Here is a 15,366-nt window from a genome sequence, read left to right on the forward strand (position 1 = left end):
CAAATCTGAATTCAGAAATTTATTCTCAACTGGAAAACTTTCACAAAGAGTATGCCTATTATTACTCTTACTCAAATGTAGTGATTATATCACTACTTCTCATTTGCACAAAGGTAACCTAGCCATTCTTAGCCAAAGTAATCAGGTTATTCATTCATAACAGTGGTCACAGAAGGATGCCAAAATAATAAAAGCAACACATGATACGATTTCTCGATCAACAAACATGTTTGAGGTAAGCTAAGCAGCCATCTAATTGCACTATTAACTGAATACTCCTACAGTAATTGAAAATCCAATCTATATATGGATGAGAACATAAATAGTATATTAAGCAGTACTATAGAATTGAACTTTTTATTTTGGCATAGATTGTGTACAGTCTGCAATACTATCATATATTAGGTGAGGAATAAGCTGGGATCATTTGATATCTAATAATAAAATCACTTGTTATAATAATAATAATAAAAAATTGCAAACACATGTACAGTATGCCATTTTCATGACAGGTGGGACCATACTTTCTGAATTTATTCAGGATCTGAAAACAATGAAGAAAAGTTTGTATAAATGTGTCTGATTCTGAATAGTTGCAGAACTACGGCTGTTTGAATTTAAAAAAAAAAGACTATGGAGTTTTTAATGGTAAAAAGTAATTAAATAAGAATAAGCTTATGCATGCCTAGTAAAATTTTGACTTCCATACAAGGTACATGCTTACTTATTCATTATTATTTACCACTGAAAACTCCATAGCCATACTCCATAATCATTCAGAATTATTTTGTATAAACTGTTTTCAATGTTTTCAGGTCCTGAATCAGTATTAATATTAACAGTAGCAAAAAAAAAAAAAAAAAAAAAAACCACTTCCCATATCATCTGTCCATCCCTTCTAACAGTTTGTCTAGTTTTTGAATTTATTCAAATTGCCCATCTCTATAACAAGTGGGAGTTTGTTCCGACAATCAACTACCTACTGGGTGAAGGGAAATTTTTAAAAATCTACTCTGCAACCATCCTTCCGCAGTTCGAATTTATGTCCCCTCATATGTAATCTGGGCAAGAGAACAGATTCCATCAGCATTAAGCCCACTCAATCTATTCAAAGCCGTAAATACCTCAATCAGATCCCCTTGCAGGTGTCTAGTCTCCAGAATTGAAACCTTTCCCAGTAAAAGTACCCCTTTGATTCTTTCATCAATCTTATTGCTCCTCCCTGGACCCATTCCAACAGATCCACATCACTCCCAAAATTAAACCCTCGACCTGCATGAAGTACTCAAGATATGGTCTGATCAACATCGCACACAATGGGACAATCACCTCCAGAATTTTTCTGGGGATAGTACCCAGAAAAATTCCTGCATTATCATAGTTTTACCATTATCACTGACAAAACCCCATGAGCCATCCCGACAGCCCACCTGCACTGCTCAGAGAACCTCGTATCCGACTGCACAACCATAACCCAGGTTCCCCCTCCCCCCAAGTGTGGCACCACACAATAGACACAATAATCTGGGATCACTGCTCCCCATATGAAGCACTGCATACTCATCAATATTAAGCTTCAACTGCTACTTCTCAGCCCATCTACCTAATCTGTCCACATCTTGTTGCAGCAGCATACTCTTGACCACTACGATTAACCACTCTGCCAACCTCTGTATTGTATCATCCACAAACCTAGACATCAAGCTTGATAGACACTCATCAATATCATTAATGCAGAAATCAACAATGGGTTACACTGAACCCTTGGGTCTCTGGTAATAAACTCTCAGGCAACGTTTAGTGTTAGGCCTGTTTTTAATATTTATTAATGACGCTGATGCAGTTATTTCAAGCCCAACACTCAAGTTTGCTGATGATACAAAATTAGTCAAAGTAATAAAGGATAATCAGGGTAAACTACTTAAAAGGATCCAAACAAGCTCAAGAAGATGGGCTGGAAAATAACAATGGAGGTGCAAGAGTGACAAAGTGATAACAAGACACTGCATTTGAGCAGCAGCAACGCCAGAACAACAATCATCTGGATGGCACAAAACTCAAGACAGCAGAGAATGAAAAAGTTCCAGGCACCAATTGTACAGTATGACAAATTCCCTGTTCAGAACAAACAAGTCAAAGAACAGTCTCCATGGGGGCCCTGTCAACAACACACAGGAACCCCAAAAGCAGGGACAAAGAGGTGACCATCCCACTGTACAAGGCAATGGCTAGACCCATCTAAAAAACTGCATATACCGGTCCAGAAACCCCACTTCGGGAAGAAGCCACAAAAGGAGACCAACCAAGAAAAACTATGGCTATACAATTTTCAATTCCTGGACACTGCAGCAACTGATCTGCACGGTGAGCTAACTGCAGTAAACACGGCTTCAAAAGAGTTAAACAAACTAAATTCAGATGGCATCCTTATCTTTTCCATAGATGAAATATGCAATTGATCCTGAAAGTGCAGCCCATATGTTATTAAACCCTGTATAGAAGAAAAGTTCCATATAAGAAATATTCTTTTCATAAGGAAATATTTTTTTATTTTGAGTTGTGGCAACTACAAAATGCACATGTATCATGTCTATAAACTGCACACCACATGGCAGATTTTCCTTATTTTGCAAGTTGACAAACCAGAATTTCTAGGAGATATTAGTGATTACAATCACTGTCCTTCCAAAAGTGAAGTGAAGAGATTGTAATCACTAAGAGTGATGAGGGCACCTAAAAGGGAAAATGAATGCAAAGTACAGAATAGACTGATAAAATTATCGGAAATAATACTGGCAGTCACAACATTCCCTGCCCCCCCTCCTTAGTACATTTAAAGCAATCTCCTTCTCATTTTCATTCTTGAATTCAAAAACTCCCTTCGCAACATAGGTTTTCATTACATACTGAAGTTGTGCTTTCTTTCCTTTCTTGTTTTCGAATTCTAAAACTGCAATTTAGAGAGAGAGAGAAAAAAAAAGGATATAGCAAAATCAAGCTGGTACCCTTGAAGTAGAGGATAAAATTTTGGCATTCTACTTATCTTCAAAGATGTTCAACACAGTTTCAAGGCATCAAAATTCACTCCCATAATCTACAGGTGTGAAGTAGTACAAACAAAAGTTTAAATGGAAACAAATGAAGAAACTGGTATAACTTCTAAAATTTGTCTCTACTGACCACTGTGGTGTAATATTTTATAGGGCTGTGTTGAGCTGCAGCACTTATTGATGCAATTGTTTATGGTATTATAACTGGAAGCTACTGATGATAATTTTGTACACTTGTAACCCATAAACCCCCAAAAGTTGCTGTGTGGTACACAAATCTTTATGACTTTGAGATTCCCAATTTAGACTATGGGGAAATAATCTGATAACAAACTTCTAAGGTTGCTCATTTTAGAACTTTGTAACTACAATGCATTCCGGATAATGGGACGACAGGATATCTGGACCTGCCACTTATTAGGACCAAATGAGCAAGAACCGAATAAAATGCATAAATTAACCCTAATTTAAGTTGTGTATTAGGACCAGTGCAGCATTTATTCGGACCAGTAGTACCAGTTCGGACTAGGGGAAATAGTAGGGAGAAAGGACGGTTTGAAAGTGCTGTTGGCTCCATGCATGTACACTGTGTACACCAATGGCAGCTTATTCGGTAATGGCCTTGACTATAGAAGTATCCCATCTGTGGTGTAGCAATAGTGCTTTTTCAAAATTTTTGAGCTCCGCAGAGCACTAAAGCAACTCTTCAGACTCTGTGAACCTCACTTCTTACACAGATCTACATGTTGTAAACTTGCTTAAAAAAAAGAATTACAGTAATTGGATACTAGGTACGTACATTAATCAAGTACATACTAAATACCTGTGATAGTATAAAAACTGATTAACTTTTTCCAAAAAAATTCAACTAGACATGTGGCTAATTCTAAAAAAATTCTTTTGTTTATAAACAGGAAGTCAAAAAGAAAAGATCTGACATTTGTTGAGAAGATTGCTTTGCTAGACAACCACCTAACAGCAGTCAATGGCAGCAACTGGCAGAGACACTTAAGAGTAACAAAAACAACTGTACATTTAATTAACAAGATGAACTATGACATGCAATGGCAGCAAGGAACTTCACAGAAAAGGAAATGAGAAGGAAAGAACCCCAATGTAGAAGAGGCACTAAAAGAACGGTTCTCCATTGTAACTGGACGAGGTGTACGTATCAGTGGCCCAATGCTGAAAAGTAAAGCAGAGGAGTTTGCTAAAAATCTGGGGTGCAATGATTTCCAAGCGACAGATGGTTGGTTGTCACAGTGGAAAGCTCAAAATGAAATTAAAGTTCAGGAAAGGACATAGCGAGAAGGGTAGTGCAAATTTTGTACGTGCCGACCATTGGAAGCCAATGATGTGGCCCAATTTGATTCAGCAATTTTCCACTGATGACATTTACAATGCCAACGAAACAGACTTGCTTTACTGTTGCATACTGGACGGTTGGTTCACTGGTCTACAAACGCAAAATTTTGGTGGGTTCAAAAAAGACTATAGATTGCGTAAATGTGTTATGCTGTGCAAACATGTTGGGATCTGATAAACGGAAGATTTTGTTGATTGGGAAAAGAGCAAAGAATTCAAGAGACTTAGACTGGATGGTTTATCAGTTATCTATCGCTCTAATAAAAATGCCTGGATGACATCTAAAATTTTTGAGCAATGGCTAAAGAATCAGAATGCCGAATCAGAAAACTACAGAGAAACTCGAGAAAAATTCTGTTGCTACTTGACAACTGGGCTGGATATCCTCACTCTGATTATCTCAACATTCAAATGGAATTCTTCCCATCCAACACAACATATCACACAAAACTGGTAACTGTACACTTGACGCCATTGAAGAAAACCTCTATACATCATCATCAACAGCAGCAAAGGAAACCATGCAAGGTGACCCTTTTTCAAGGGATATAACATGTTGCAGATAACTGGCACAAGATCGACTGCAAGACGATTAAAAACTTTTGTTCATGCTGGTTTTCAGCACTCAGACATAAAGAATGCTGAAACAGCACAAGCCGAAACTGAAACTGTGTTGTCACTGCAGCAAGTTACAAACGTAGAGGAATTTTTGTGTGTCGACATAAATCTGCAATGTTACGATGAAAATGATCTTGAGGACACTGTTGATAAAATTGTAGCAAAACACTGCAAGATATCCGAAGAGTCATCTAGTGATAAAGATGACATGCCTGAGCGAGTGAAACACAAAGATGCAATGAAATGTATTGCCAACTTACATCGCTATTTCATGCGGGAAGGAAACGAAAACAGTCCCATGACTGCACTGGATCAATGCTATGATTTTGTTCATATGAAGTCAGTCGAGAGCACACAACAATCAACTTTGGGTAAGTTTGTAATTAAACACAATTGAACGTTTTTTTCATTATTTCTAAGTTTTGTATGTTCTTAATCAGTTCCATTGTAGTTTAATAATTGAGATTTCACTTTTAACTTATTTTTTTTGCATTCCCTTAAGCTACGGTTAATGGGACCAGCTGCATAATAGGACCACATTTCATTTTCCTCGATGTAGTCCCATTATCCAGAATGCACTGTATATCAATTTTTAATTCTACAAGCAATTTCTCATGGCCACTGCAGCCTGCTGGGAGGGAAAAAATTAACCAAACCTGTCAATCAATTTGATACAACAAAAATATACTTCTTAGTTTTTTTTTTTGTATTAGTTAATGCAAAGAAGAATGAAAATCGAAGTTGAGCCAAAAAAGCATAAACATCCACAGGAAGCAGCTAAAGCCACTAAGAGAAAGCCCAATATTCTGATATATATAAATATATATAACTGGAACTGAAAATAAGTAGAAAGGTGCACACCTTATGATGGTTTACAAAGGAATTCTAAAGACATTCTTTACTATTCTGAATACTGAGGACCCCATTCTAACTGTCACTCACTCTAGCCAACTCTCTAATCAAACTCTCTCCTTTTTGACAACGCATGGACTTCATGGTTTCAGGCAGTAACATGTATATTAATAGCAATTATGAAGTCAGATGAAGAATGTAAAGTGAGATAGGTTAAATAATAGGATACTAGTGTCAAAAATAATGCAAAAGAACATATGCAGAAAATTAAAATATGTTTCCTAAAGAACTGATGGATATGCATATCAAAAATTATAATGGAAGTTTAATAAATAGATAAAAAATATTATTTATGGAACATGAATCAATACCAAGAGGACTGGAGCAAACAATAGTTATTTCAAGAATGTTTTTATCTAATTGGGTCAAATGCCCTGTTAACCTCTTGTAAATCTTATTTTGAATTATAGTCTGGCAAACCAAAGAAGTTACACTGGAATTCTTAGATGAATGATATACTAATCAATTCATCAAAGGTAAACTACCACCATCTTTTCTTAATCATTCCACTATTAGTAAAGAAGATATACAGCCATAAGAGTGGTAATCACTTTGGTCAAGTTTAAGAATGTATGCAATAGGGTACAACACTAGAATTTTTGATTAAAAATATTAATTTTTGTGCATAAAACATTAATTTTGGTAAAATATCAATCTTGAGTACTATAATATTTTATAATATGAAACTGGATTATATAAACATATACATAATATAAATTACATAAACATGCACATAAAAATACAACAGGGCCCACTTTTGATGACATTGTTTTTAACAAAAATATCTTGCAACAGATGATTTTTTATGAGCATGTACAATATTTGCTTTCAAGCAACATTCAAAATTAACATGAAAAATGAGATTTTCAAGTTCCATAAAAAGTAGGCACCACTGTACATATGTAACATTCATAAAAATGGTTATCTTTCACAGATTAATTCAGGATAATTTCATTAAAAAAAAAAAGACAAAAAATTTATCTGTAAGAGATTTTGATTACTCTTACAATTAGATTAGCTGGTACTTAAAAATGCCATTTTTAAGTAAAGCATATTTTGTTAAAGAAAATGTAGTCTTAGCAAACTGATATGCAGATGATATCAGTTCTTCACCAGTGTTCACAGTGCACACTCACTCTCAGAAAATGTTCTGTTCTCAACAAATATGAACAGTTATTTGGCACAATACATCTAAAACATCCAACCCCTCCATTCCACTAGCCCATGATTTTTCATGTGGTACAAAACTAATGCCTCCTATATTTTTATTCAGAAAATTTTAATTGCATTTCCACAATCTTTGAGTCAAATGCTATATTCCAATCCTGTAAAAGTCCTTACTCTTGCTCCAGAGGGCTTCGCAAACACTGTGCTTGAGCTGGTAGTTGTCTGCAAAATGGGTTCCATGGAGTGCCTCTTACAGCAGGCTGAAGAGGTGATAGTCAGAAGGTGCAAGGTCCAGGCTATGAGGGATGGGAAAGAATAGTGCACTCCACTTTTGCAATGGCCTCCATTATATGCAGACTTGTGAGGAACTTCATTAGGGTTTTTGTCTGGTCAAACTTTACGGATGCAGGCTTTAAACTTTTTCAACATATCGATCTGAGTTGATTGCAAGAGCCCATCTTTGTCACAAAACACTGTCACCATGACTTTACCAACAGAAGGCTGTCTTTTGAACTTCTTGCACAGTGAATTTTGATGGTGCCACTACATTGACTGTCTCTTCATTTCAGGGTCCTAATGGTGGACCCAGGTTTTGTCACCTGTGACTGTGCATGAAAGAAAAACCTCTACTTCACTCTCAGAGTTGGAAAAGTTCCAAACAGATGACTTTCTGGGCTTAGTTGTGCTCATGAGTCAGCATTTTCAGGACTCACCAGTTGCAAACCGTGTTGTAGCCTAGTTCCTTTATGATGGTTATCTCAGCAGGTTTCTCTATACCTACTGCATCACACAATTGGAATGTTGTGATGCAGTGGCCCTCTTTGATCAGCACATCGATCCAGCTCTTGCTGTCTGTTGTCACTGATGTTACTGGCTGGCTACTTCAAGACTTATCAATAATGTCACTTTCCACACTCTTAAAGTGTCTTACCCAATATCTAACTGTACTTACATCTACAGTATTGTCGCTATAAACATTTTTGAGATGTGTACGGATTTTGATAGGTATCTCCTCTTCCTTGGTAAGAAATTCAATCACCACTCTTTGCATGATATGTATTTTCAGGTATGTATTTTCTTTGCTTAGTTTGCTTTGATTATTTTCATGATATGTATTTTCTTTGCATCATATGTATTTTCAGCATTTTCAGGACTCACCAGTTGCAAACCGTGTTGTAGCCTAGTTCCTTTATGATGGTTATCTCAGCAGGTTTCTCTATACCTACTGCATCACACAATTGGAATGTTGTGATGCAGTGGCCCTCTTTGATCAGCACATCGATCCAGCTCTTGCTGTCTGTTGTCACTGATGTTACTGGCTGGCTACTTCAAGACTTATCAATAATGTCACTTTCCACACTCTTAAAGTGTCTTACCCAATATCTAACTGTACTTACATCTACAGTATTGTCGCTATAAACATTTTTGAGATGTGTACGGATTTTGATAGGTATCTCCTCTTCCTTGGTAAGAAATTCAATCACCACTCTTTGCATGATATGTATATCTGTAACATCCACCATTTGAACAGCGCCACTCAGTATGGTGAAACTATAGACGTCTAGTGACCATTCAGTGACATGTGAAATGATCTACAGTGGGACACTTGAAAGTAAAAAATTAGAAGACATTACTTTTGTACCAGTCCTCGTATTTTACCCTCTTTTTGCTTGATCAAATTTTGTTCAGTTTACCAGTCTTATCCATTGCAAAAGTAAAACAAAGGCTCCAAAAATTATCAATGCCCACTGCTCATGTGACTTCTTTCATTTGCCAAACTATATAAAGATTTAAAGAATTTCATAGGTGCTAATTTAAATCTTGGTGCTTATCTACAGTCTAAAGGAGTCTGTCTCCAGCACTTCTTCAACAGTTTTCATTATTGTAGAGAATTTCAAATAGTCTCATAACTAAAAAACTATTCAGATTAAAAAGGAAAACTGTGTCAATTTCAATCATGATGTATTTATTTCAATGCTCGTCACTACACATATTTTGCTTACTATGAGGATGGTGCAGGCAAAGGAAACACAAATTTCAGTTTACAAGCTTAATGGAGGAGGCATTTTAGGAGAAAATGGAGGGGGGGGGAACAAAAATTTCATGCATAATTTGAATGACTAGTTGTTAAAAAATAGGGGAATGTGCTGAATCCATGAACAAAGTTTGTATCAGTTTCTTAAAATCCCCTGATAGTGAAAACTATGGATACCAAAAGAGCAGCAAAACTACTGGAGTTCATAACTTGTTAAATGTGGACCAAGAAATGTGGTATTTTTAAGTCAAGCCAAGTGGCTCCTAATATCATCACAAATAAGAGGAAAGCACTTAAAGAGTAAGACAAGATGACAGCATCATTGTTTCATTATCAGACAAAGGACTATTGTTATGTTTGTTGTTATTGTTTGTTATTTGGTTTTTAGGAGCATTAGCAACTAAGGCCATATTGCCACATTCCCTGACCTTTCCGCACCCTCCGTATTTGGTGGTCACGGGCTCGAACCCCAGTCTAATCAAGAAGCATGTGCTACGCACTGCTGCTCCTGCTCACCTGGCTACAGAGGCATCGACTATTGTTATGCATGTTCTTGAAGCAATAACTTTGAACTGAAGTATATCCTCCTATTATTTTGTTTCATTTATTTGAGCTATGTTAAGAAAAAAAGTTGCAAAAAAAAAAAAAAAAGGTAAAAGGACTTTGCTCTAATTAAAAAAAAGTAAAACTAAAGAAGTTAATGCAATCTGATAACATGTATTGTGGAAAAAGTTTATTATGAATCTGTTCAACTTAATTTCTCATTGGTTAAAGGGAAGAGCAAACAAGAATACCACAAGTGACTCAATCCCAATAAAGATAATTAACAGGTATTTACGAAGTGCTTTAAAAGGATCAACTTGGAAGAACAAGGGTAGGAAATCTCTAATTCTGTAACAGCAAGCATTATATAAAAAAAAAAAAAAAATCATAATTATCATTTTCTAAAGAACCAGCATATTGTGTGAAAACTCAATCCCACTGCACCACCTCTGATGACAGAATGGAGGAGATGGGACATGTCGCAATAGATCTCCAAAAGTGTGGGGAAAGGGAGAAGGACAGAGAATTCACTCTTCCCCCCCTTTCACAACAGATCTCAAAAAATAGGAGGGGGAGACTGTCAAACAGCTGTGTGTATCTGCAATAGAGGCTGTATGCAGTTGTGTCAAGGGTGAAGGATCTGTACCTATGGATGGTAAAAGTGGAATGATATATGATAGATCAAATGTCTGGATTACTGGGGGTGTTATGTAGGGAAGTCAGCATACAGTTAAGGAATATTTCTGGGAGAGAGAGAAACAGTGAATTTCTACAGGATATACAGCTATTATAGATCATTCCATAAGTACTGGCACTGGAAATGGCTTGGGGTATACAGATTTATACTTTGGAACATGTCATTAATAGAGATGGGAGGAGTCTGTATTTATTCCATGTTGAAGGCCATGATTCTTGGACAGGATGAATGGTCATGCCCAGCATGCTCTCCGGCCATTTCCAGTCTTTATGCATATGTAGGTGATAACTCCAGTAATAGGTCCGTAACTGTGATAATGCTGTGTTATTTAATGATGTGCTGTCAATATATGTTAACTGTTGAAAAAGAAGTCACTTTTGAAAGATTGTGTGTATTTTTTATCAGTGCATTGTATTTTGTTTTCTGTGGCAGCTTAGTTGGCATTATACGCCACTCTCTTCCACTCATTTAGAGAAGCTGGGTTTGATTGCTGTGAGTAGTCCACCTTAGGTGAAGAATGGTTTTTTTTTTAAAGTTAGTAGCCTTATTTGACTAAATGTACTGTATAATCAATGTTTCAAGGACCTTGCTGGAACTCATCATCAGACCATACGTGGCTGTACTAAAGGACACAAAAACACAAACTGTTAAAATTAATTATTTTATGCATTACTACAAAACATCCAATTATCTGTAATTTATAGCTTTGTACAAATAAAGATAAAAATAAAGTAAAAGTAAATAAGATACTGCTTACCTGTTAACTGCCCCCTGTCTTGCTGAATGACTAAATCTCCTTCATTCAGTCAAGGGATGCTGTTAGCAGCTCATTTATACCTATGTTGGGCCTGGGGTCCAATTTTGAAATGTTAATTGGTCAGTGGTAGGTTGTCAGGTCTGTTATCCTGGAGCCCAGTGTTTCTTGGTATTCAAATGTGCCTTGGTTGATTTGAACAACAAGAAACATCGGGCTCCAGGATAACAGACCTGGCAACCTACCACTGACCAATTAACATTTCAAAATTGGACCCCAAGCCCAACATAAGTATAAATGAGCTAACAGCATCCTTTGACTGAATGAAGAAGATTTAGTCATTCAGCAAGACAGGGGGCAGTTAAAAAGGTATGTCAGTATCTTATTTACTTTTATTTCAATTTTTACCTTTATTTGTACAAACTTATAAATTATATATAACTGGATGTTTGTAGTAATGCATACCTTAATTAATAATTAAGTGTAACAATTTGTTTTTCTATCCTTTAGTAGAGCAAGTATGGTCTGAAGATGTGTTCCTGCAAGGTTCCCAAAACATTACCTAATTGTACAATAGATACATTCAGTCAATAAGGCTAGATAAACTAACTTTAAAAAACAAGTGGTATCAAAAACGGTTATTTAGAGAGAAAATTTCATGGAAAATCACCATGTAACATCATTTCCTAATTATATTCAGGTTTCCTTCTGTTGCTAATTGAAAACAAAACTTGAAAGGATCAAAATATTGTTCAATTTATTTCATGGTAAACAGATTGTTAATCCTTACAGAGGATTTAACAATTATCATGAAAGCTTCGCAATTTATTTGGCACATTTAAATCTGTTTAATCTGTTAACCTAGATTTAATTCAACACATTCAGCCCTTTAATGACTTGCAAGACAAACTACTACTGGGAAATTATTTTCTGTTCAAAAACTTATCCTGGAAACTAAAAATGTGTGACAGAGAACTGTCAAACCAATGTAAATGCCACACAATGCCAGAACTGGCTAGGACAGAGCACATCAAGGGGTTCAAACCAAAATACTAGTAAAACTGTAAAAGCAATTAAGCCTCTGTTGTCTAAGAAAATATAGCTCTTCCTATAACAAGTAAGCTGCACTGTTACTAAAAGCAACTATATTAGCTTTAGTTAATCTACTTCATGGAACATTCTAAAAAGGAAATCATTTAAAAACTTTAACAAGGTGACAGGATTTTCCTACATATCATACTTTATGTTTTCAGTTACAATGCAATAACAAAAACTAACCATGCCATGAGAATTAAAATAAAATCAGAATATTCAGAATTACAACAGTAAAAGAGATCAAAGAGGTCTTTATCAATGCCTTTTTTAAAATAACATCCTGTCACAGGAAAATTTCATGAATGGTGTGGATCTCTGTGCACATATAGACAAATGAAGAATTTCAGTATAATGATGTTATAGTTGGCAACTTATTTTTCAATCTGGTGCATGGTGCTCAGGGACACCACTAAGGGTATAAGGCCAGGGATGAAATCCCCAATGTTAACTGCATAAATTATTAAGATCCGCATTCAAGTGGATTAACTAACAGATGGGACATGTCGTTTTCCAATACATAAAGTATTGGAAAACTTAACAGTTTTCCAATACTTTATGTATTTGTTGCTTCCACACTTGGAGACAACATTACCACTTGTTACTGACTGAAGTTTTGTTTTCCTAATTAACACACATTACACATTAATTTGAAATATTCTAAAATTATATTATTCAGAGTTTTGGTCCTATCTTTGATTTGGCTGAGACAAGCAATAATACTACAGCAACGTCTGATAAATCAAGAACAAGCATATTTACCTGGTTATGATGGAAAGGAAGGGGGACATGCTGTTGGTAATATTAATGTGAAATAAATATTTAAATTTATTGAAAAACCTACTTCTTCCATCTAAGACTGACTAATAGAATGACAGATGAATCTTGGAAAAGTATATCCAGAAATTCATAGAATAACCTGCACCTTTTCAAATGGCAAACAAGCATTATATCCATACCCAAGAAAAGGTCCATTAAAAGGGCTACTTGGAAAACATTCATTATCTTGTACAGAGTTTTCATAGAAAAATAAAAGATGGCTGGCAAATATATTTTAAAATCATTTTTTTCATTTTGGTTAGTGGGGTGATTTTTCTTAGCATGTGATGCACCAATGTATTTTTCCAACCCCATATGTAGGTTTACACACACAGACACACACATATAAATAAATATATACAGAAGCATATATATACATAAATATATATAAATCCAGTATGATATATGAACACTACCCTGGAAAAAGTATCCAGACACCACTACATTTCAATGGTTTTGCTCTTCTAGGGCAAACCATTCTCAAACAGCACGGCATCAACAAACTGCAAGTATCCCACAGAATTTTCAGGAGTATGCTAACCTACATGATCTTAAAGAAAAAGAGACATTATAACAAATAATTCTTTGGATGTGATGTTTCTGATGTACCAGCAAAACGGCTTAGCTCCAGTGGTAAAAGCATACTAAAGATGAAAGTTTCCTGTTAGGGAAGTGAATGGCCAACTTCAGAATTCAATAACACACAACAGTCGGATATATATAAATATATATATAAGCAGCTAATTTGATTTTGTATATCAAGTTGATTCTGGACTATATATATATATATATACGAGAACAATTCAGTAAGTCCTGTGCAGTGACTTCCAAGATATTTTCCAAAAATTATTCCTGAGAATTATCCACTGATATTCCTATATGGTATAATATACCTGGATGCCAATGAAGTAACAATATATTACTGGAAAGTGTGCTGCAACGTTTCTCCTGACTGTCTCTGAGCAAGAAGCAATTTAGTGTAATTCACACTGAGGTGAAGATATGCAAAGCAAAGAAATATGAATACAGTGTCCCAGCAGAACAGTTTCTCAAGATTGTGCAAATACGCAATTTTTCCACAGAAGACCAACAGAACGGCTATCCATCACATAAAACAATTCACTAACTGATTCACTGTTTACAGTGGATAAATAACTCAATCATCAGGACACGTGAATCATGTGTGAACATACAGCAGTAACCATTAACATCAGCTATGAGTCCACCACATTCTATCCGATTTTAGCAAAAAGCAACACTGATAAACAATAACAATGTTTATAACTGATGTACAATAGGAGTTGGCATTACAATTTGTATGGTGTTCCAAGAAAAGGTTGACTTGACAGCGCATATATTAAATAAAAGTATATAAATACAAAAAATGCACTATATTTTTCTCTACTATTTCTTACCATTTCAAAAGTAACTACCAACAGAGGAGTGACTGAATGATCCTCATATATATATCTCATTACTGTGATAGTATAAAGGTAGTCTTCTAATTCCAATGTTTCCATTTACGTTTTAAATATATATATATATATATCTATGCATGCAAAACTGATTATTACAGTTATCATGACATTGTTTATGACATTTGAATACAGTTTCTACTTATACCATTTTGCTATAACATTATGAAGGTTGAAGGATGTGCCAGAATGTGTACAGCTAGACAGAGTATGACAAATTCACTGTGCTGCCATGCAGTGCTACATGTGGAGTAATCACCAATTTTTCCAGTTTATATACAGTACACAAGCTGTATCTAGATTGTCCCAAATTCAACAAAAGTAGATGTCGAGAATGGTCAGCAAGTACAACTATAAGAGTTGTGATAAAAAAATTCAGGCACTCATTTTGTATCATAAAACTGCAGCATAATAGTGAGGCAGACATGTCAAATATGTTTGGCAATTCACTCAGACACTAATGCACGAATTACCCATTTATCTGCAGTCAGTCTCAATCAGTGTGCAATGAATAGAAGCTATTTTATAATGAGTGATTTTATTAAGTAGCCAATTTGCAACAAATTTGTTTACAAGTGCAACGGAAACTCATGAAATGTTAAAATCAGGTTTCAAAGAAGATGCTGTGTTGTTTGAAGACTTTTTGGTGGTTTGCAAAGTTTAAAGAGGGTTGTTTACCTGCCAAAGGTAATCTTCACTCTGGTTACCCTTGAATTTCAAAAACCAATGATTCAATCTCGTGTTCATGATCTGATCAGGAGTAACTGGAATTTCTATTTGCAAATTTGCTAGTGAAACTGGCAAATAGTGGCAAGTGGCAATCATATAAATTTTAACAC

The 15,366-nt window shown here is 35.5% G+C and overlaps 1 protein-coding gene across 5 annotated transcripts in view; it reads right to left on the reverse strand.

Moving 5' to 3' along the window:
- Positions 1–15,366, reverse strand: part of LOC150080742 (uncharacterized) — a 95,549-nt gene that overhangs the window by 19,060 nt on the left and 61,123 nt on the right. The window contains exon 1 of one of the 5 annotated variants that reach the window (XM_090381466.1): positions 13,469–13,754. The exons of the other annotated variants lie outside the window; for them this stretch is intronic. The gene's annotated coding sequence lies outside the window, so the exon portion shown is untranslated. Of the gene's footprint in view, positions 1–13,468; positions 13,755–15,366 lie in introns of those variants that run through there. 5 annotated transcript variants of the gene reach the window in all.

This window comes from Mastigoproctus giganteus, chromosome 9, assembly GCF_048544385.1.
Source record: "Mastigoproctus giganteus isolate SK-2022 chromosome 9, ASM4854438v1, whole genome shotgun sequence".
In the NCBI taxonomy this organism is placed as follows: Eukaryota; Metazoa; Arthropoda; class Arachnida; order Uropygi; family Thelyphonidae; genus Mastigoproctus; species Mastigoproctus giganteus.